This window comes from Cherax quadricarinatus, chromosome 16, assembly GCF_038502225.1.
Source record: "Cherax quadricarinatus isolate ZL_2023a chromosome 16, ASM3850222v1, whole genome shotgun sequence".
Lineage (NCBI taxonomy): Eukaryota > Metazoa > Arthropoda > Malacostraca > Decapoda > Parastacidae > Cherax > Cherax quadricarinatus.
Genome location: NC_091307.1, coordinates 35,738,851 through 35,763,099, shown reverse-complemented (window position 1 = coordinate 35,763,099; position 24,249 = coordinate 35,738,851). Strand labels below are relative to the sequence as shown.

The 24,249-nt window shown below is 46.0% G+C and overlaps 1 pseudogene; it reads left to right on the top strand.

Annotated features, from left to right (window-relative positions):
• The first annotated feature begins 15,769 nt into the window (after positions 1-15,769).
• LOC138852784 (methionine--tRNA ligase, cytoplasmic pseudogene) lies at positions 15,770-20,070 on the top strand (annotated as a pseudogene).
• Positions 20,071-24,249: the final 4,179 nt, after the last annotated feature.

Here is a 24,249-nt window from a genome sequence, read left to right as displayed (position 1 = left end):
GAGGACACACCCCCCTCGATCACGTGATAGCTCCGTGGACAGCTGTTGCCCAACAACAGAAGCCGGCAGGGAAACGAGCAAAGAGCGATAATTACAGTAGTTAGACAATCAAGACTTGAACTGAACACATATGTTACATCCTACCTAACAACATAACTAAGTCAAATAATAATATAAAGCAATACATTTACGATTTAGCTATTATCGCAAATATAAGCAATATAAAATTATATGAAAAGGTAATAATTATATATATACATATTAATCATTACAACCCATTCAGGGGTTGCAACAATTACTAATTAATAAATATTATTTAGTATTATTAATGTTCCTGGGTACAAAAAAATAAGATATCCATTCTATAAATGTTGCCAATGATCCTCCAGGATGATTCGCAACATTGTGACGTGAGTGCGATGTCACAATGTCTGTCTCTTGAGAGCCGACGCAGCTGATGTCACTGAACTTAGATGCTGATGCCACTTGCGTTCTCAAAGACCTCCGGGGCTCAGTTGACCACTCTTACGGTGATTTTTTATTTTGGTTTTATAATGTTCCGGACCTCTGACTGAAGAGGTTATCTTGACAGTTGAGCTATATGAATGACTTCAATCACCTATAGTGAATTCAATAGATAATCAAATATCGCTGGATACTTTCTCTCGCTTCTCTCTCAGATCTCATAGTATCTTGGTAATCGTGTTGGTGGAAAATAGCGTAGCACTCAGATCCACAGGGACAGTAGACAAGAGGATATCTGTTGGCTTCGAGGGGATAGCTTTTGCTGTTGACTCTGCTGTCATTCCCTAGTGGCTGTTGCATTTCTTTGTGGGTAAGACACTGGAGAATGGTCATCATTATTGAAGGTCTTTGTGGTTTTTGCAAGGCTATTGGTAATTAAACTCGTTGTGTTCAGAACTGCTGCTAGATACGACTATTGCGCTGCCCATAGTTACAAGTAGTGTGTATAATAATTTCTAGTCATGATTATATTTTGTATTGCGACCATAGAGAAAGGATGCAGTAAACATATATATATATATATATATATATATATATATATATATATATATATATATATATATATATATATATATATATATATATATATATATATATAGATATATATCGTGCCGAATATGTAAAACTAGTCAATTAGCAAGAACTCATTTAAAATTAAGTCCTTTCTAAAATTTTCTCTTATACGTTTAAAGACATATTTTTTCATTAATGTTAATGTAAAAAAATTTTATTTTGCACCAAAAGAATCTTAGAAAACTTACCTAACCTTATTATAACAAGAACAATTTATTTTAGCCTAACCAAACTATATATATTTTAGATTTGTTTACAATAATTTAATACTAAACAAGCACAGTGAAATATATTTTTTTTCGTTAGGTTCAGAATGATTTTGGCAAAATTATTGCATACACAAATTTTCGCTTGTCCTATATGGCAAGATGAGCGTTGCTATTTAAGCCAAGTTTGCAAGTTCTGCCTATTCGGCACGACATATATATATATATATATATATATATATATATATATATATATATATATATATATATATATATATATATATATATATATATATATATACATATAAGGATGTGTGATGTCACCGTGGTTGTTTAATATATTTATAGATGGGGTTGTAAGAGAAGTAAATGCGAGGGTCTTGGCAAGAGGCGTGGAGTTAAAAGATAAAGAATCACACATAAAGTGGGAGTTGTCACTGTTGCTCTTTGCTGATGACACTGTGCTCTTGGGAGATTCTGAAGAGAAGTTGCAGAGATTGGTGGATGAATTTGGTAGGGTGTGCAAAAGAAGAAAATTAAAAGTGAATACAGGAAAGAGTAAGCTTATGAGGATAACAAAAAGATTGGGTGATGAAAGATTGGATATCAGATTGGAGGGAGAGAGTATGGAGGAGGTGAATGTATTCAGATATTTGGGAGTGGACGTGTCAGCGGATGGGTCTATGAAAGATGAGGTGAATCATAGAATTGATGAGGGGAAAAGGGTGAGCGGTGCACTTAGGAGTCTGTGGAGACAAAGAACTTTGTCCTTGGAGGCAAAGAGGGGAATGCATGAGAGTATAGTTTTACCAACGCTCTTATATGGGTGTGAAGCATGGGTGATGAATGTTACAGCGAGGAGAAGGCTGGAGGCAGTGGAGATGTCATGTCTGAGGGCAATGTGTGGTGTGAATATAATGCAGAGAATTCGTAGTTTGGAAGTTAGGAGGAGGTGCGGGATTACCAAAACTGTTGGCCAGAGGGCTGAGGAAGGGTTGTTGAGGTGGTTCGGACATGTAGAGAGAATGGAGCGAAACAGAATGACTTCAAGAGTGTATCAGTCTGTAGTGGAAGGAAGGCGGGGTAGGGGTCGGCCTAGGAAAGGTTGGAGGGAGGGGGTAAAGGAGGTTTTGTGTGCGAGGGGCTTGGACTTCCAGCAGGCATGCGTGAGCGTGTTTGATAGGAGTGAATGGAGACAAATGGTTTTTAATACTTGACGTGCTGTTGGAGTGTGAGCAAAGTAACATTTATGAAGGGGTTCAGGGAAACTGGCAGGCCGGACTTGAGTCCTGGAGATGGGAAGTACAGTGCCTGCACTCTGAAGGAGGGGGTGTTAATGTTGCAGTTTAAAAACTGTAGTGTAAAGCACCCTTCTGGCAAGACAGTGATGGAGTGAATGATAGTGAAAGTTTTTCTTTTTCGGGCCACCCTGCCTTGGTGCGAATCGGCCAGTGTGATAAAAAATAAATAAATATATATATATATATATATATATATATATATATATATATATATATATATATATATATATATATATATATACACATGTCGTGCCGAGTAAGTGAAACTTGAGATTTTTGGCTTAAATAGTAACGCACTTCTTGCCGAATAGGGCAAGCGAAAATTTGTGTATGCAATAATGTCGCAAAAATCACCCTGAGCCTAACGAAAAAAAAAATATATTTCATTGTTTTTGTGTATTATTAAATTATTGTAAACTTATATAAATATAAAATATATTTAGTTGGATTAGGCTAAATTAAATTGCGCTTGTTTTAATAAGATTAGGTAAGTTTCCTAGGGTTCTTTTAGTACAAAATCATTAATTTTTACATTAACATTAAAGAAAAAATATATCTTTAAATGTATAAGAGAAAATTTTAGGAAGGGCTTAAAGAACGACGCTGTGTACCTCTCGTTTATAAAATTTTCTTATTTTTCTTTTTTTTTCGGGGGGGGGGGGGAGCTGATACTACATGATAATTATCAGTAATTTTTGTTTATCAATAAATACTTTGACTAAAGTAATTAAAATTTAGGCTTGTCCATTATACATAGTCAAAATATTAAAATTAATCCGTCAGAACCACACGTTCGTCTATGTCTTGGCAGAAGACTTTGAAATGTCAAAATACGCAAGCAAAAAAATTAAGTTTCCTCTCGATCTCAACAGCGTCGATTTATTAACGTTCTCCTTATTTTGGACAAGATTTTTAAATCAATTGCAGACAAAATTTGGTTACATATCGTTATCAAAGATAATATTCACTTATCGTACGGGAAAGAGAACACTATGAACGGTGTAGTATTTTCCCGTGATAAAAATGGTGATAAAAGTAATATTCGCCTCTTAGTCCGAAATACTAATATATTGCCAGTGTGTTAGTGGTGAACCACAACTGGTGAAGATACAGTGTGTTAGTGGTGAACCACAACTGGTGAAGATACAGTGTGTTAGTGGTGAACCACAACTGGTGAAGATACAGTGTGTCAGTGGTGAACCACAACTGGTGAAGATACAGTGTGTTAGTGGTGAACCACAACTGGTGAAGATACAGTGTGTTAGTGGTGAACCACAACTGGTGAAGATACAGTGTGTCAGTGGTGAACCACAACTGGTGAAGATACAGTGTGTTAGTGGTGAACCACAAGTGGTGAAGATACAGTGTGTTAGTGGTGAACCACAACTGGTGAAGATACAGTGTGTTAGTGGTGAACCACAACTGGTGAAGATACAGTGTGTTAGTGGTGAACCACAACTGGTGAAGATACAGTGTGTCAGTGGTGAACCACAACTGGTGAAGATACAGTGTGTTAGTGGTGAACCACAACTGGTGAAGATACAGTGTGTTAGTGGTGAACCACAACTGGTGAAAATACAGTGTGTCAGTGGTGAACCACAACTGGTGAAGATACAGTGTCAGTGGTGAACCACAACTGGTGAAGATACAGTGTGTCAGTGGTGAACCACAACTGGTGAAGATACAGTGTGTCAGTGGTGAACCACAACTGATGAAGATACAGTGTGTCAGTGGTGAACCACAACTGGTGAAGATACAGTGTGTCAGTGGTGAACCACAACTGATGAAGATACAGTGTGTCAGTGGTGAACCACAACTGGTGAAGATACAGTGTGTCAGTGGTGACCCACAACTGGTGAAGATACAGTGTGTCAGGGGCGAACCACAACTGGTGAAGATACAGTGTGTCAGGGGTGAACCACAACTGGTGAAGATACAGTGTGTTAGTGGTGAACCACAACTGGTGAAGATACAGTGTGTTAGTGGTGAACCACAACTGGTGAAGATACAGTGTGTTAGTGGTGAACCACAACTGGTGAAGATACAGTGTGTCAGTGGTGAACCACAACAGGTGAAGATACAGTGTGTCAGGGGCGAACCACAACTGGTGAAGATACAGTGTGTCAGTGGTGAACCACAACTGGTGAAGATACAGTGTGTTAGTGGAACCACAACTGGTGAAGATACAGTGTGTGAGGGGCGAACCACAACTGGTGAAGATACAGTGTGTTAGTGGTGAACCACAACTGGTGAAGATACAGTGTGTTAGTGGTGAACCACAACTGGTGAAGATACAGTGTGTTAGTGGTGAACCACAACTGGTGAAGATACAGTGTGTCAGGGGCGAACCACAACTGGTGAAGATACAGTGTGTTAGTGGTGAACCACAACTGGTGAAGATACAGTGTGTTAGTGGTGAACCACAACTGGTGAAGATACAGTGTGTCAGTGGTGAACCACAACTGGTGAAGATACAGTGTGTCAGGGGCGAACCACAACTGGTGAAGATACAGTGTGTTAATGGTGAACCACAACTGGTGAAGATACAGTGTGTTAGTGGTGAACCACAACTGAAGATACAGTGTCAGTGGTGAACCACAACTGGTGAAGATACAGTGTGTCAGTGGTGAACCACAACTGGTGAAGATACAGTGTGTCAGTGGTGAACCACAACTGATGAAGATACAGTGTGTCAGTGGTGAACCACAACTGGTGAAGATACAGTGTGTCAGTTTTGAACCACAACTGATGAAGATACAGTGTGTCAGTGGTGAACCACAACTGGTGAAGATACAGTGTGTTAGTGGTGAACCACAACTGGTGAAGATACAGTGTGTTAGTGGTGAACCACAACTGGTGAAGATACAGTGTGTCAGTGGTGAACCACAACTGGTGAAGATACAGTGTGTCAGGGGCGAACCACAACTGGTGAAGATACAGTGTGTTAGTGGTGAACCACAACTGGTGAAGATACAGTGTGTTAGTGGTGAACCACAACTGGTGAAGACACAGTGTGTCAGTGGTGAACCACAACTGGTGAAGATACAGTGTGTCAGGGGCGAACCACAACTGGTGAAGATACAGTGTGTCAGGGGCGAACCACAACTGGTGAAGATACAGTGTGTTAATGGTGAACCACAACTGGTGAAGATACAGTGTGTTAGTGGTGAACCACAACTGGTGAAGATACAGTGTCAGTGGTGAACCACAACTGGTGAAGATACAGTGTGTCAGTGGTGAACCACAACTGGTGAAGATACAGTGTGTCAGTGGTGAACCACAACTGATGAAGATACAGTGTGTCAGTGGTGAACCACAACTGGTGAAGATACAGTGTGTCAGTGGTGAACCACAACTGATGAAGATACAGTGTGTCAGTGGTGAACCACAACTGGTGAAGATACAGTGTGTCAGTGGTGACCCACAACTGGTGAAGATACAGTGTGTCAGTGGTGAACCACAACTGGTGAAGATACAGTGTGTCAGGGGCGAACCACAACTGGTAAAGATACAGTGTGTTAGTGGTGAACCACAACTGGTGAAGATACAGTGTGTTAGTGGTGAACCACAACTGGTGAAGATACAGTGTGTTAGTGGTGAACCACAACTGGTGAAGATACAGTGTGTCAGTGGTGAACCACAACTGGTGAAGATACAGTGTGTCAGGGGCGAACCACAACTGGTGAAGATACAGTGTGTCAGTGGTGAACCACAACTGGTGAAGATACAGTGTGTTAGTGGAACCACAACTGGTGAAGATACAGTGTGTCAGGGGCGAACCACAACTGGTGAAGATACAGTGTGTTAGTGGTGAACCACAACTGGTGAAGATACAGTGTGTTAGTGGTGAACCACAACTGGTGAAGATACAGTGTGTTAGTGGTGAACCACAACTGGTGAAGATACAGTGTGTCAGGGGCGAACCACAACTGGTGAAGATACAGTGTGTTAGTGGTGAACCACAACTGGTGAAGATACAGTGTGTTAGTGGTGAACCACAACTGGTGAAGATACAGTGTGTCAGTGGTGAACCACAACTGGTGAAGATACAGTGTGTCAGGGGCGAACCACAACTGGTGAAGATACAGTGTGTTAATGGTGAACCACAACTGGTGAAGATACAGTGTGTTAGTGGTGAACCACAACTGGTGAAGATACAGTGTCAGTGGTGAACCACAACTGGTGAAGATACAGTGTGTCAGTGGTGAACCACAACTGGTGAAGATACAGTGTGTCAGTGGTGAACCACAACTGATGAAGATACAGTGTGTCAGTGGTGAACCACAACTGGTGAAGATACAGTGTGTCAGTGGTGAACCACAACTGATGAAGATACAGTGTGTCAGTGGTGAACCACAACTGGTGAAGATACAGTGTGTTAGTGGTGACCCACAACTGGTGAAGATACAGTGTGTCAGTGGTGACCCACAACTGGTGAAGATACAGTGTGTCAGTGGTGTACCACAACTGATGAAGATACAGTGTGTCAGTGGTGAATCACAACTGGTGAAGATACAGTGTGTCAGTGGTGACCCACAACTGGTGAAGATACAGTGTGTCAGTGGTGACCCACAACTGGTGAAGATACAGAGTGTTAGTGGTGAACCACAACTGGTGAAGATACAGAGTGTTAGTGGTGAACCACAACTGGTGAAGATACAGTGTGTCAGTGATGACCCACAACTGGTGAAGATACAGTGTGTCAGTGGTGAACCACAACTGGTGAAGATACAGTGTGTCAGTGGTGAACCTCAACTGGTGAAGATTCAGTGGACGTAGGGAGTATAATGAATTCCGGTTAATTAGATTATTTGTGTGTACCTAATTTCGAGCTTACTACCTAATTCCTCTGTTGCTGTTTGGTGTTGCAGGGTGTTGTGGTGGTGTGGCAGGTCATGTGATGGTGTAGCAGGGTGCTGTGGTGGTGTAGCAGGGTGCTGCGGTGGTGTGGCAGGGTCATGTGATGGTGTAGCAAGGTGCTGTGGTGGTTTGGCAGATTCATGTGATGGTGTAGCAGGGTGCTGTGGTGGTGTAGCAGGGTGCTGTGGTGGTGTCTCAGGGTCATGTGATGGTGTAACAGGGTGCTGTGGTGGTGTAGCAGGGTGCTGCGGTGGTGTGGCAGGGTCATGTGATGGTGTAGCAGGGTGCTGTGGTGGTGTAGCAGGGTGCTGCGGTGGTGTGGCAGGGTCATGTGATGGTGTAACAGGGTGCTGTGGTGGTGTAGCAGGGTGCTGTGGTGGTGTGGCAGGGTCATGTGATGGTGTAGCAGGGTGCTGTGGTGGTGTAGCAGGGTGCTGCGGTGGTGTGGCAGGGTCATGTGATGGTGTAGCAAGGTGCTGTGGTGGTTTGGCAGGTTCATGTGATGGTGTAGCAGGGTGCTGTGGTGGTGTAGCAGGGTGCTGTGGTGGTGTGGCAGGGTCATGTGATGGTGTAACAGGGTGCTGTGGTGGTGTAGCAGGGTGCTGCGGTGGTGTGGCAGGGTCATGTGATGGTGTAGGAGGGTGCTGTGGTGGTGTAGCAGGGTGCTGCGGTGGTGTGGCAGGGTCATGTGATGGTGTAACAGGGTGCTGTGGTGATGTAGCAGGGTGCTGTGGTGGTGTGGCAGGGTCATGTGATGGTCTAACAGGGTGCTGTGGTGGTGTAGCAGGGTGCTGTGGTGGTGTGGCATGGTCATGTGATGGTGTAACAGGGTGCTGTGGTGGTGTAGCAGGGTGCTGCGGTGGTGTGGCAGGGTCATGTGATGGTGTAGCAGGGTGCTGTGGTGGTGTAGCAGGGTGCTGCGGTGGTGTGGCAGGGTTATGTGATGGTGTAACAGGGTGCTGTGGTGGTGTAGCAGGGTGCTGCGGTGGTGTGGCAGGGTCATGTGATGGTGTAACAGGGTGCTGTGGTGGTGTAGCAGGGTGCTGCGGTGGTGTGGCAGGGTCATGTGATGATGTAGCAGGGTGCTGTGGTGGTGTAGCAGGGTGCTGCGGTGGTGTGGCAGGGTCATGTGATGGTGTAACAGGGTGCTGTGGTGATGTAGCAGGGTGCTGCGGTGGTGTGGCAGGGTCATGTGATGGTGTAACAGGGTGCTGTGGTGGTGTAACAGGGTGCTGCGGTGGTGTGGCAGGGTCATGTGATGGTGTAGTAGGGTGCTGTGGTGGTGTAGCAGGGTGCTGCGGTGGTGTGGCAGGGTGCTGCGGTGGTGTGGCAGGGTCATGCGATAGTGTAGCAGAGTGCTGTGGTGGTGTGGAAGTCATGTGAAGGTGTAGCAGGGTGCTGTGGTGGTGTGGCAGGGTCATGTAGTGGTGTAGCAGGGTGCCCCTGTTCTTTAATTCCACTGCATTCTCCTTCTGTTCATTCACTTTTCCTACACTTCTACCTATGTTCAGTCATCTTCCCTGCACTTCTACCTATGTTCAGTCATCTTCCCTGCACTTCTACCTCTGTTGAACACCCACCTCTGCACGTCTACCTCTGTTGAACACCCACCTCTGCACTTCTACCTCTGTTGAACACCCACCTCTGCACGTCTACCTCTGTTGAACACCCACCTCTGCACGTCTACCTCTGTTGAACACCCACCTCTGCACGTCTACCTCTGTTGAACACCCACCTCTGCACGTCTAACTCTGTTGAACACCCGCCTCTGCACTTCTACCTCTGTTGAACACCCGCCTCTGCACTTCTACCTCTGTTGAACACCCACCTCTGCACTTCTACCTCTGTTGAACACCCACTTCTGCACTTCTACCTCTGTTGAACACCCACCTCTGCACTTCTACCTCTGTTGAACACCCGCCTCTGCACTTCTACCTCTGTTGAACACCCACCTCTGCACTTCTACCTCTGTTGAACACCCACCTCTGCACTTCTACCTCTGTTGAACACCCACCTCTGCACTTCTACCTCTGTTGAACACCCACCTCTGCACTTCTACCTCTGTTGAACACCCACCTCTGCACTTCTACCTCTGTTGAACACCCACCTCTGCACTTCTACCTCTGTTGAACACCCACCTATGCACTTCTACCTCTGTTGAACACCCACCTCTGCACTTCTACCTCTGTTGAACACCCACCTCTGCACTTCTACCTCTGTTGAACACCCACCTATGCACTTCTACCTCTGTTGAACACCCACCTCTGCACTTCTACCTCTGTTGAACACCCACCTCTGCACTTCTACCTCTGTTGAACACCCACCTCTGCACTTCTACCTCTGTTGAACACCCACCTCTGCACTTCTACCTCTGTTGAACACCCACCTCTGCACTTCTACCTCTGTTGAACACCCACCTCTGCACTTCTACCTCTGTTGAACACCCACCTCTGCACTTTTCGCACAACTTACGCACAAAAATTACGCCAGAAATTACAATGAAAATCATGAGTTTGCGTCTCCTGCGTCACCGTCGCTCTTAAATCAACAGTGATTACATTCTCTCACAAATTGCTCCCCACGAAGAAAATTTTCTTTCTGCGTGTTTTCTCTTCACTATCTGAGAGGAAGACTAATAAGCTAGAGACTATAGATTCGCAGAGACTAAAGGCTCACGGAGACTAAAGGGTCACAGAGACTAAAGGCTCACGGAGACTAATGGCTCACAGAGACTAAAGGCTCACGGAGACTAATGGCTCACAGAGACTAAAGGCTCACGGAGACTAATGGCTCACAGAGACTAAAGGCTCACGGAGACTAAAAGGCTCGTAGCTTCGAGTGACCTCCTCACCTCCATAAAATTTTGACTCGTGCGAAGAATCACCAGTGAGGGAGGTCTACTCGGAAGTCGTTCCGGGGGGTCAGTGCCCCCGCAGCACAGGCCTTCACGGTGGATCAGGGCCTGATCAACTAGGCTGATACTGCTGGCCGTACGGAAACCAAGTACGAACCACAGCCCGGCTGATCGGGCAATGACTTAAGGTATCAGAGGGTATGATGGAAGGTGTATACAAAGACACACTGACGACGGAGGGGATAAAGAAACAGACATTTCGCCTCGTGTAGAGCCTCTTGATAGAGCGCCACACAGTGTGTGTGTGTGTGTGTGTGTGTGTGTGTGTGTGTGTGTGTGTGTGTGTGTGTACTCACCTAGTTGTACTCACCTAGTTGAGGTTGCGGGGGTCGAGTCCGAGCTCCTGGCCCCGCCTCTTCACTGATCGCTACTAGGTCACTCTCCCTGAGTCGTGAGCTTTATCATACCTCTGCTTAAAGTTATGTATGGATCCTGCCTCCACTACATCGCTTCCCAAACTATTCCCAAACTGTGTGTGTGTGTGTGTGTTCACCTATTTCTACTCACCTGTTTGTGTCTGCAGGGGTCGAGTTATAACTCCTGGCCCCGCCTCTTCACTGGTTGCTACTAGGTCCTCTCTCTCCCTGCTCCATGAGCATTATCATACCTCGCCTTAAAACTGTGTGGGGTTCCCGCATCCACTACGTCACTTTATAGGTTATTCCACTGCCTGACAACTCAGTGACTGAAGAAATACTTCTTAACATCCCTTTGGCTCATCTGAGTCTTCAGCTTCCAATTATGACCCCTTGTTTCTGTGTCCCATCTCTGGAACATCCCGTCTTTGTCCACCTCGTCTATTCTGCGCAGTATTATATGCTGTTATAATATCTCCCCTAACCCTCCTGTCCTCCAGTGTCGTCAGGCCAATTTCCCTTAGCCTTTCTTCGTAGGATAATCCCCTTTGCTCTGGGACTAGTCTTGTTGCAAACCTTTGCCCTTTCTCTAATTTCTTTAAGTGCTTGACCAGGTGTGGATTCCAAACTGGTGCTCCATACTTCAGTCTGGGCCTGACGTATATGGTGTACAGAGTCTTGAACGATTCCTTAATGAGGTATGGAACGCTATCCATAAGTTTCCCAGACGCCCGTATGCTGCAGCAGTTATCTGATTGATGTGCGCCTCAGAAGATGTGTTCAGTATTATACTCACTCTAAGATCTGTTTCCTTGAGTAAGGTTTGCAGTCTTTGGCCACCTAGACAATACTCTATCTGCGGTCTTCTTTGCCCTTCCCCGATCTTCATGACTTTGCATTTGGCAGGGTTAAATTCAAGAAGCCAGTTGCTGAACCAGGCTTGTAGCCTGTCCAGGTCTCTTTGTAGTCCTGCCTGATCCTCGACCGATTTGATTCTCCTCATTAACCTCAAATCATCTGCAAACAAGGACACTTCTGAGTCTGTCCCTTCCGTTATGTCATCCACACATCAAAAAACAGCACAGGTCCTAGGACTGACCCCTGTAGAAACCGCTTATCACATGTGCCCACTCCGAAACCTCGTCACATACCATGACTCGTTACTCCCTCCCTGTCAGATATTCTCTGATCCATTGAAGTGCCTTTCCTGTTATGCGTGCCTGATCCTCTAGCTTTTGCATTATCCTCTTTCGAGGAACTGTGTCGAAGGCCTTCTTGCAGTCCAAGAAAATGCCGTCTCTCCACCCCTTTCTCTCTTGTCTTACTTCTGTCACCTTGTCATAAAACTCCAGGAGGTTTGTGACACAGGATTTTCCTTCCCTGAAACCGTGCTGGTTGTCGATTATACTCTTGTGTCTTTCCAGGTGCTCCACCACTCTCCTCATCTTCTCCATGACTTTGCATACTACATATGTTAGTGACACAGGTCTGTAGTTTAATGCCTCGTGTCTGTCTCTTTTTTTAAAAACTGGGATTACATTTGCCATCTTCCATACCTCAGGTAGTTGCCCAGTTTCAATAGATAGGTTGAAAATCTTTGTTAGTGGCACACAGAGCATCTCTGCTTCCTCTCTAAGGACCCATGAAGAGATATTGTCTGGTCCCACCACCTTTGAGGTATCAAGTTCACATAGCAGCTTCTTCACCTCCTCCTTGGGTATGTGTACCTCATCCAGCACTTGTTGGTGTACCTCCCTTTTCTGAATTCCTGGAGCCCTACCTATTTCCACTGTAAATACTTCTTTAAATCTCATGATGAGCTCCTCACGTGCTTCTTGGTTATTTCTTGTGAACTCCCCACCATCCTTCCTCAGGCTGATTATCTGGTCCTTGACTGTTGTTTTCCTCCTGATGTGGCTATACAACAGCTTCGGATCAGACTTGGCTTTCGATGCTATGTCATTTTCGTATTGTCACCGAGCCCCCCTTCTTATCTGTGCATACTCTTTTCTCGCTCTTTGGCTGATCTCTATTTTCCTGAGTCCTTTGTCTTCTGTACCTTTTCCATTCTCTAATGCAACTAGTTTTTGACTCCATACATCTTTGGGTGAACCAAGGACTCGTTCTGGTCTTCCCATTATTTCTGTTTCCCTTGGGAACAAATCTCTCCTCTGCCTCCTTGCATTTTGTCACATAGTCCATCATTTCTTTTACTGGTTTTCCTGCCAGTTCTCTCACCCACTGAACGTCTTGCAGGAAGTTCCTCATGCCTGTGTAGTCCCCCTTTTGTAGTTTGGTTGTTCCCGTCCTATTCCTGCTGCTCTCTCCACTTGTAGCTCAACTATTTAATCAAAGCACAGAACCACATGATCACTAGCTCCTAGGGGCCTTTCATCCGTGATATCCTCGATGTCTAAACCACTCATGGTGAATACAGGGTCCAGTCTTGCTGGATCATCCTCACCTCTCTCTCTGGCAGTCTCTAGCATGTTGATGCATGAGGTTCTCCAGTACCACATCCATCATCTGGGCTCCATATTTTGGGACCCCATGGGGCTCCAGGTTTACCCAGTCAATCTGCTTGCGATTGAAATCATCCATAACTAATAACTTTGCTTCCCCCGTGTGAGCTCTTCTGGCCACCTTAGCTCGTGTGTCAACCATTGCTCTGTTGCTCTCGTCGCAGTTTTCTCTTGGCCTCCTGCAATTCTGTGGTGGGTTGTTCATTACTGCACTTACCACTTTATGACCCTCAGATTAAATTGTTCCTACTCAATAGTCCCTTTTGCACATTCCATCCATTCCTTCCAGTTCCTCAAATCCCCACCGGTTTTTAATGAACAGTGCAACTCCTCCCCCCTCTCCTCCCTCTATCTTTCCTGGGGATGTGACATCCAGGTGGAAAGATTGCATCTGTTATCCTGGTGAGTTTCGTTTCAGTGCTATTTTGTCTGGGGATGTTTTCTTGATTCTTTCATGCCACTCCTCACACTTATTTGTTATTCCGTCTGCATTTGTATACCAAACCTTCAACTTCTTATCTAAAACTGTGGTCTAGGGTGTACGTTGGGGTTGGGGAAGTGGGAGACATGATAAGGAACTATGGGAGGTTGCTGTGAGGGTGGAGTTTGTAATGGGGTGGGTGGGGGCATTGGATATGGCATGTGTGTTTTGGATGCATGTGTGTTTGGATGCATTGCGGTTGTCCTGGTTGGGGGCTTCTATAGGTGGCTGTGAGGGAGGTTGTATTTGATCTTCCTCTTGAGTTTGGGTTCTCCTGTCCCTCTTCACCTCTCTTTCCTCCTTTCATCTTTGTACCATCTCTTTCAATTTCTGCCTTTCTTGTGTTCTGTCGCAGTCAGGATACACCTTCTGGTACGCTGGCATGTCCATTAGTCTTGCTTTCTCCTGCAGAATCCTGTTTTGTGTCTATTCTGCCTTGAAAGTCACTTTGACTAGCCAAGTTCTTGTTCTTGCAAACCCCACTATTCTCCGAAAATTTGCCAGCTGGGTCATGTCATCTTCTCCTATTGCTTTTATGACATTTTCGGTCGCATTTTTCTCTCCTTGTCTTCTTGCTTCGTAAGTTTCCCCTTCAACTTCCTGGAGCCCATAAACAAAGACTGACCTCTTCCTTTCATTCTCCCACTGCATATCCCTATGTATCCCCTGATTCGATTTAGTTGCCTCCATTGCAGATTTCCTTCCTTCACTTTGTTCACTATCTGTTGTCCTTGGGCCCAGTGGCCTGTCATTTTTCCCTTCTGAGCTTTTCCTGGACTTTGCTGTGGTCTGTTATGGCCTCCACGTATAGCTTACCTCTTTCATTGTGTACAGTCCCCTCGATTGCTCCTGATGTGATTCTCTCTTTTTCTCGGGCTCTGCGATGGTCTGATAGGGCCTCTGCATACATTTTCACTCGTTTGTTCCCTACAGCCCCCTTGTTGGTGACTGAGGTAGCAGTCTCTGATGTCATTCCCAAATTGTTCTTTAGTTCATTAGGCTGTTTCAGAATTTTTAGTTCCACTTCTAATCTCTGCTGCTGTGACTTGCATTTCCCACTTCTTGCTTCCTGCATCTATCTGCTCCTCTATTCTCATGCTAAGCTCTTCTAGCTTTTTCCCCACTCATATTCCCGTTTCATGAGCTCTGCTGCACAATCTTCCTTCGTAGACTCATTCTCCAGTCCCCTGGTTTTCCTTCCTGCTCTCTGGCAACCCATTTTTATTTTTGGTTGCCACAGAATGAAAAACTTATGTAATTCTGTTTGTTTGTTTTGTGGTGTGTTCGATTGTGTTGGGGGGGAGAGGGAGGGAGAGGAGGAAGCTGGAGACAGTGGCGAAAAGAGAGAGGGGTGGGGAGGGGGAATGAGGAGGAGGAGAGAGAAGCAAGGGAGAAGAGATAATGGGAGAGGGAGGGGGGAGGAAAGAGGGAGAAGAGGGGAGAAGGAGGGTGAGAGACGGAGGGATCTCGGGAAGGATTGGGAGATAGGTGGGGGAGATAGTGTGTCTGTATATTTGAGAATGTGTGGGTGTAAACGTGTGTGTGTGTGTGTGTGTGTGTGTGTGTGTGTGTGTGTGTGTGTGTGTGTGTGTGTGTGTGTGGCACTATGTGAGTGTGGGTTTATTAAGCGTAAGAAAAGTAGTGGTAGGATTGTGTGTTATGGTGTTTGAGAGTCTATGTGGAATCTGCTCGACGGTCTAAAGTGCTGCTCTACCTGACCTGACCTGACTCACACCTGACCTACTCACCTACCAGTGTATTCTATGCCTGACCTGTCTGCTAGCACTGTTCTACTAGAAATTACCAATTGCTATTCGTTGCTCAGTGCTTGATATCCTATTCTTTAACATACTAGGAACGTTTTGTGTGAACGTGTGTTGTGTGTGTGGGACTATGTTGTGTCTATAATAAACACCTGTCTGCTAGCACTGTTCTACTAGAAATTATTAGTTGCTATTTGTTACTTGGTACTTGTTATCCTATTCTTCATCATACTAGGAGAGTTGGATCGTTCATAAACTTGGCGGTAAAATGGAACTCACATCTGACTCCCTGCAAACCACGCATAGGTAAATACTTGGGATGCAGCCTATAACAGCCTGTAGCAGCCTGTAGATTGTCCAACTCGATGTGATGTTCTGGCGTATATCCACTTCCGTTTCTTGTCGATATATTAACCTATACACTATTTCTTTCACTGGTCACACATTTATTTCACTTCAATATCTTTCTTAAGTACACATTTGGCAACGTGGCCTGACACACTACGTCTCCCACTTTGGTTGGCGCCCACCAGGTATCATTTTCTAGTTCACTTATAGAATTGTGGTTCTCCCCACACTTATGTGGCTCAGGGCATCTTGTAAATCACTTCAAGGATTGTTCACTACCCTGACACACTTAATGACCCTTGCAGTACCCTTGGGTAGCCCTCAAAAACACATATTTACGGAGCACTAAATGTTGCACTCGCGCACGCGTCGTCTGTGTACGTGTACTCACCTAATTGTGGTTGCAGGGGTCGAGACTCAGCTCCTGGCCCCGCCTCTCCACCTAGCCGCTACCCGGTCACTATTCCTGCTCCGTGAGCTTTATCATACCTCTTCTTAAAGCTATGTATGGATCCTGCCTCTACTACATGACTACCCAGGCTATTCCACTTTCTGACAACTCTGTGACTGAAAAAATACTTCCTAACATTCCTGTGGTTCATCTGAGTCTTCAGCTTCCATCTGTGACCCCTCGTTGCTGTGTCCCATCTCTGGAACAACCTGCCTCTGTCCACCTTTTCTATAATTCTCAGTATTTTACATGTCGTTATCATATCCCTCCCTAACTCTCCCGTCTTCCAGTGTCGTCAGGGCGATTTCCCTTAGCTCCCCTTAATTCCGGGACTAGTCTTGTTGCAAACCTTTGCACTTACTCTAGTTTCCTTACATGCTTGGCTAGGTGTGGGTTCCAAACTGGTGCTGCACATTCCAATATGGGCCTAACGTACACGGTGTACAGAGTCCTGAATGACTCCTTATTTAGATGTCGGAATGCTGTTCTTAGGTTTGCCAGACACCCGTATGCTGCAGCAGTTATTTGGTAGATGTGCGCCTCAGATGTTCCCGGTGTCATACTCATACCAAGATCCTTTTCCTTGAGTGAGGTTTTAGGCTCTGGCCCCCTAGACTGTACTCCGTCTGTGGTTTTCTTTGCTCTTCCCCAATCTTCATGACTTTGCACTTTGTGGGGTTGAACTCCAGGAGCCAGTTTCTGGACGAGGCCTGCAGTCTGTCCAGATTCCTCTGTAGTTCTGCCTGGTCTTCGACCGACTGAATTCTTCTCAACTTCACATCATCTGCAAATAGGGACACTTCGGAGTCTATTCCTTCCGTCATGTTCACAAATTCCAGAAACAGCACCGGTCCTAGGACTGACCCCTGTGGAACCCCGCTCGTTACCGGCGCTCACTCTTGACACCTCGCCACGTACCATGACTCGCTGTTGTCTTCTTGACAGGTATTCCCTGATCCACTTTAGTGCCTTCCCTGTTATCCCTGCTTGGTCCTCCAGCTTCCGCACTAATCTCTTGTGTGGAACTGTGTCAAACGCCTTCTTACAGTCCAAGAAAATGCAATCTACCCACCCTTCTCTCTCATATCTTACTGCCGTCACCCTATCATAGAACTCCAGTAGGTTTGTGACGCAGGATTTCCCGTCCCTGAAACCGTGCTGGCTGTCGTTGATAAGCTCATTCCTTTCTAGGTGCTCTACCACTCTTCTCCTGATAATTTTCTCCATGACCTTGCATACTATACACGTCAGTAACACTGTTTTCCATACTTCCGGTAGTCGTCCTGTTTCGACAGATGTATTGAAGATAGTTGTTAGTGGTACACAAAGCACCACTGCTCCCTCTCTCAGGACCCATGGAAAGATGTTATTCGGCCGTATCACCTTTGAAGTGTGTGTGTGTGTGTGTGTGTGTGTGTGTGTGTGTGTGTGTGTGTGTGTGTGTGTGTGTGTGTGTGTGTCTGTGTGTGTGTGTGTGTGTGTGTGTGTGTGTGTGTGTGTCTTTGTGTGTACTCACCAAATTGTACTCACCTAATTATGGTTGCAGGGGTCGAGACTCAGCTGCTGGCCCCGCCTCTTCTCTGAGTGCTACTAGGTCCTCTCTCTCCCTGCTCCATGAGCTTTATCATACCTCATCTTAGAGCTATGTATGGTTTCTGCCGCCACTACCTCACTTGCTGGGCTATTCCACTTCCTGACAACTATATGATTGAAGAAATACTTTCTAACATCCTTTTGATTCATCTGGGTCTTCAGCTTCCAATTGTGACTCTTTGTTTCCGTGTCCCCTCTCTGGAACATCCTGTCTCTGTCCACCTTGTCTATTCCACCCAGTATTTTGTATGTCGTTATTATGTCTCCCCTAACTCTCCTGTCCTCCAGTGTCGTCAGGCCGATTTCACTTAACCTTTTTTCGTAGGACATTCCCCTTAACAAACCTTTGCACTTTCTCTAATTTCTTGACGTGCATGATCAAGTGTGAGTTCCAAACAGGTGCTGCATACTCCAGTATGGGCCTGACGTACACGGTGTACAGTGTCTTGAACGATTCCTTACTAAGATATCGGAACGCTATTCTCAGGTTTGCCAGGCGCCGATATGCTGCAGCAGTTATCTGTTTGATGTGTGCTTCCGGAGACATGCTCGGTGTTATACTCACCCCAAGATCTTTCTCCTTGAGCGAGGTTTGCAGTCTTTGGTCACCTAGCCTATACTTCGTCTGCGGTCTTCTTATTTGTGAATCATGAATAAGGGATGGTCTCAAAACTCGCTGCATCACTCAGTAAAGTCATCCCAAAGATGACTTTACTGATAAAGTATTCTATGTCTGGTTTGATGCTCCCATTGGCTGTATTAGTATTACTGCCTGCTATACAAACCAGTGGGAAAAGTGGTGGAAGAACTCCAGTCAAGTGCTATACTATGAGTTTATGGGTATGGACAATGTTCCATTAGACGGTGTTGTGTTTCCTTCAACCCTTTTGGGTACTAGTGATAACTGGACTAAAGTCAATTATTTGATAGCCATTGAATATCTCAATTATGAGGATGGCAAGTTCTCAAAGAGTCGAGTTGTAGGTGTGTTCGGTGACCATGCCATTGAGACTGGAATTCCTAGTGATGTTTGGAGGTTTTACCTTCTATATCTTAGACCAGAGGTTCATGATACAGCCTTCTCTTGGGTTGATCTACAGACTAAAAACATCAGTGAACTTCTCAATAATTTGGGAAACTTTGTTCAACGAGCACTGTCCTTTTTGTTCAAATTCTTTGGGTCTTCTGTTCCAGCAGCCAAACCTACTGAATCTGATTTCGGGGTTATGGCTGCAGTAAACCAGGAACTCCAACTTTACACCTCAACTTTTGCCAACAATCATCAAAGAGATGGCCTGCGACATATTTTATCAATAACAAGGACTGGGAACCAATACATCCAAGAGTACGAAACATACAAACTTATTAAGCCAGACCAGACAAGGAACGTGGAGCTACAATGGCTGCTATTGCAGTCAACATTGTAGCTCTTGTTTCTGTCATTTTGGATCCTTATATGCCAAACACTGCAGAACACATCAAAATCTTCTTGACTAAGCCCCCACATTAACAAGGACTTCCCATTTTATTTATGCAGCTCCTTCCTACTGGTTATATCATTCAAGAACCTAAACCCCTTATTACTCCCATTAATGATGACATGATTAAAAACTAAGTAAGCAATTTGCTGGTCAGGCTGCACCAGAAAAGAAACCCGCTAATCCAGCTGAAGTAGCACGACTTGAGAGCCTTATTATGGAACAAGGAAATAAGGTACGAAAGCTAAAGGAAAGTGGTAATGCTGGCTAAGATGTTGTAGCTGCAGAAGTAGCAACTCTGATAAGTTTGAAGGGCCAGATAGCAGCTGCACAGGGATTTAACATTGCTACTTCTGCTAAGGACAAAAAGAAGCAGGAGTAAATGCTGCAAAAGTGGAACACATTCCCCTTAGCACTCATGTTGGCCTCAATGGTGTAGTAGATAAAAAAGATGTGAATCATCTCCAGGTTTTAGTTGCACAAAAGCCAAAGGCAGTGTGTCTAAGAATGAAATTGGAGTTGAGATTGCTAAACTCCTGGACCTTAAGAAACAACTAGCCATTGCTCAGGGAATTGATCCTTCTACTCTCAATTCCAAAGACAAGAAAAAGAAAAAGTAAGTATGGAAAGATACCAGGTGAAAAACTGCCATCTTTATAAAAGGCGAAAATTATATTTCTTGAATAGCTTACAGTTGTGAAAAATATGAATGAATTTAGAGAAAAATGTGATGTTTCTGCTAAATTTTCTTGTAAGGTTTAATAAAGTTAAAAATTTGTATTAAAAATGTATTAATATATTTGTAAAATAATAATAGTCCTATTTTTAAAGAAAATATTGCCTTTTCTTTAAGTTAAAATTTGTATCAGAATTATACATCGGTGGACGTGATTACTGGAAGATTCTAGAAAGGTTGCCCTTGGTGGGGGGGCTCTTGGTGGGGGTGCTCTTGGTGGGGGTGCTCTTGGTGGGGGTGCTCTTGGTGGGGGTGCTCTTGGTGGGGGTGCTCTTGGTGGGGGTGCTCTTGGTGGGGGTGCTCTTGGTGGGGGGTGCTCTTGGTGGGGGTGCTCTTGGTGGGGGTGCTCTTGGTGGGGGTGCTCTTGGTGGGGGTGCTCTTGGTGGGGGTGCTCTTGGTGGGGATGCTCTTGGTGGGGGTGCTCTTGGTGGGGGTGCTCTTGGTGGGGTGCTCTTGGTGGGGGTGCTCTTGGTGGGGGTGCTCTTGGTGGGGGTGCTCTTGGTGAGGGTGCTCTTGGTGAGGGTGCTCTTGGTGGGGGTACTCTTGGTGGGGGTGCTCTTGGTGGGGTGCTCTTGGTGGGGATGCTCTTGGTGGGGATGCTCTTGGTGGGGTGCTCTTGGTGGGGATGCTCTTGGTGGGGTGCTCTTGGTGGGGGTGCTCTTGGTGTGGGTGCTCTTGGTGAGGGTGCTCTTGGTGGGGGTGCTCTTGGTGGGGGTGCTCTTGGTGAGGGTGCTCTTGGTGAGGGTGCTCTTGGTGGGGGTACTCTTGATGCTGGTGAAGGGCTCTTAATCTAAGGAAATGGAGATACCCTTCTCTTCTTTGGATCAACCTTGATTATCTGCTATTCCTCAAATGCTGTTTGACCCTTGTGGATGTAGCTCTCCCCCACTCATGTGATAATAATAATAATAATAATAATAATAATAATAATAATAATAATAATAATAATAATAATAATGAAGGTTGTAACAGTATCACACTAATTTTTATCTTACAGGAAAAGCTTGTATATCTGTCCTGTAAGAAGCTTAATATATAACTTTATGAGAACAGTTCACTAGAAATCACCTTCTTATTTTAATTTTCCGCATTATTTTTTGTACCTTTTTTTATTCGAGCATAGAGAGTGTGTTTAGCACACTTGTGATGGATGTATGATGATGAAGTTAAATACGTAATAACTAAACACAGACCAAAAGCCTAGGTAAATATAACACGTTTCCTGGGTTATTCTTCCCACATAGACAATTAGAAAAATTATTTTCGAAAAAAATAGAAACCTAAGAAATGTGGATTTCCAAGAAATAAGATGGGGGAAGATGCATCTCAAAACCACATCACCTTTCAAGGCACCATGATGTAGGTGACAGCCTCTTGATCTAAGGAATTGGAGCTACCCTCTGCTTTCTCTGATCAAATATCATTGTCTCCCATTCCCAAGACGTTGTATGACACTCACACGAGCAACGTTTCCCAGAGAATATAATAATAGTATAAAACCATATCAAACATTTTCATCCACGAAACCTCGATGTATGCCTTTTTATTGTGAGCCACACTCACTGCCACACTCACTGCCACACTGCCACACTCACTGCCACACTCACTGCCACACTCACTGCCACACTCACTGTCACACTCACTGCCACACTCACTGCCACACTCACTGCCACACTGCCACACTCACTGCCACACTCACTGCCACACTCACTGCCACACTGCCACACTCACTGCCACACTCACTGCCACACTGCCACACTCACTGCCACACTCACTGCCACACTCACTGCCACACTGCCACACTCACTGCCACACTCACTGCCACACTCACTGCCACACTCACTGTCACACTCACTGCCACACTCACTGCCACACTCACTGCCACACTCACTGCCACACTCACTGCCACACTGCCACACTCACTGCCACACTCACTGCCACACTCACTGCCACACTCACTGCCACACTCACTGCCACACTCACTGCCACACTCACTGCCACACTCACTGCCACACTCACTGCCACACTCACTGCCACACTCACTGCCACACTCACTGCCACACTCACTGCCACACTCACTGCCACACTGCCACACTCACTGCCACACTCACTGCCACACTCACTGCCACACTCACTGCCACACTCACTGCCACACTCACTGCCACACTCACTGCCACACTCACTGCCACACTCACTGCCACACTCACTGCCACACTCACTGCCACACTCACTGCCACACTCACTGCCACACTCACTGCCACACTCACTGCCACACTCACTGCCACACTCACTGCCACACTCACTGCCACACTCACTGCCACACTCACTGCCACACTCACTCCCACACTCACTGCCACACTCACTGCCACACTCACTGCCACACTCACTCCCACACTCACTGCCACACTCACTGCCACACTCACTCCCACACTCACTGCCACACTCACTACCACACTCACTGCCACACTCACTGCCACACTCACTGCCACACTCACTGCCACACTCACTGCCACACTCACTGCCACACTCACTGCCACACTCACTACCACACTCACTGCCACACTCACTGCCACACTCACTGCCACACTCACTGCCACACTCACTGCGACACTCACTGCCACACTCAGTGCCACACTCACTGCCACACTCACTGCCACACTCACTGCCACACTCACTGCCACACTCACTGCCACACTCACTGCCACACTCACTACCACACTCACTGCCACACTCACTGCCACACTCACTGCCACACTCACTGCCACACTCACTGCCACACTCACTGCCACACTCACTGCCACACTCACTGCCACACTCACTGCCACACTCACTGCCACACTCACTGCCACACTCACTGCCACACTCACTGCCACACTCACTGCCACACTCACTGCCACACTCACTGCCACACTCACTGCCACACTCACTGCCACACTCACTGCCACACTCACTGCCACACTCACTGCCACACTCACTGCCACACTCACTGCCACACTCACTGCCACACTCACTGCCACACTCACTACCACACTCACTGCCACACTCACTGCCACACTCACTGCCACACTCACTGCCACACTCACTGCCACACTCACTGCCACACTCACTGCCACACTCACTGCCACACTCACTGCCATAACTTTGTAATCACATTCTATCAATATCCCTCTTTGGATACCAGTTCTGTCCTAACATTTCTCACTTTTTCTATTTAATGCCCAATAACCCTTACAAGTTTAGTGCTTTCTGTGAATGTATTAATGTAACTACCACCTCGATACCCATCAGTTACACAACCCAGGGCAACACGGGTTTAGAACAGGTCACTCCTGCCTGTCCCAGCTACTGGACCATTATGACAAGGTCCTGGATGCTGTAGAGAATAAACAAAATACAGATGTATTATACACAGACTTTGCAAAAGCTTTCGACAAGTGTGACCATGGTGTAGTAGCACACAAAATGCGGGATAAAGGAATAACGGGAAAAGTTGGTAGATGGATCGACAATTTCATGATAAATAGAACACAACGAGCAATAGTAAAGTCCTCATACTCTGTTCTTTGTGGATGACACCCGGGTCACCATGACAGTGACCTCCAGCGATGATACTTCTTTGTGGATGACACCCGGGTCACCATGACAGTGACCTCCAGCGATGATACTTCTTTGTGGATGACACCCGGGTCACCATGACAGTGACCTCCAGCGATGACACTTCTTTGTGGATGACACCCGGGTCACCATGACAGTGACCTCCAGCGATGATACTTCTTTGTGGATGACACCCGGGTCACCATGACAGTGACCTCCAGCGATGACACTTCTTTGTGGATGACACCCGGGTCACCATGACAGTGACCTCCAGCGATGACACTTCTTTGTGGATGACACCCGGGTCACCATGACAGTGACCTCCAGCGATGACACTTCTTTGTGGATGACACCCGGGACACTATGACAGTGACCTCCAGCGATGATACTTCTTTGTGGATGACACCCGGGTCACCATGACAGTGACCTCCAACGATGACACTGCGAGACTTCAAGCGGACACCCGGGTCACCATGACAGTGACCTCCAACGATGACACTGCGAGACTTCAAGCGGACACCCGGGTCACCATGACAGTGACCTCCAGC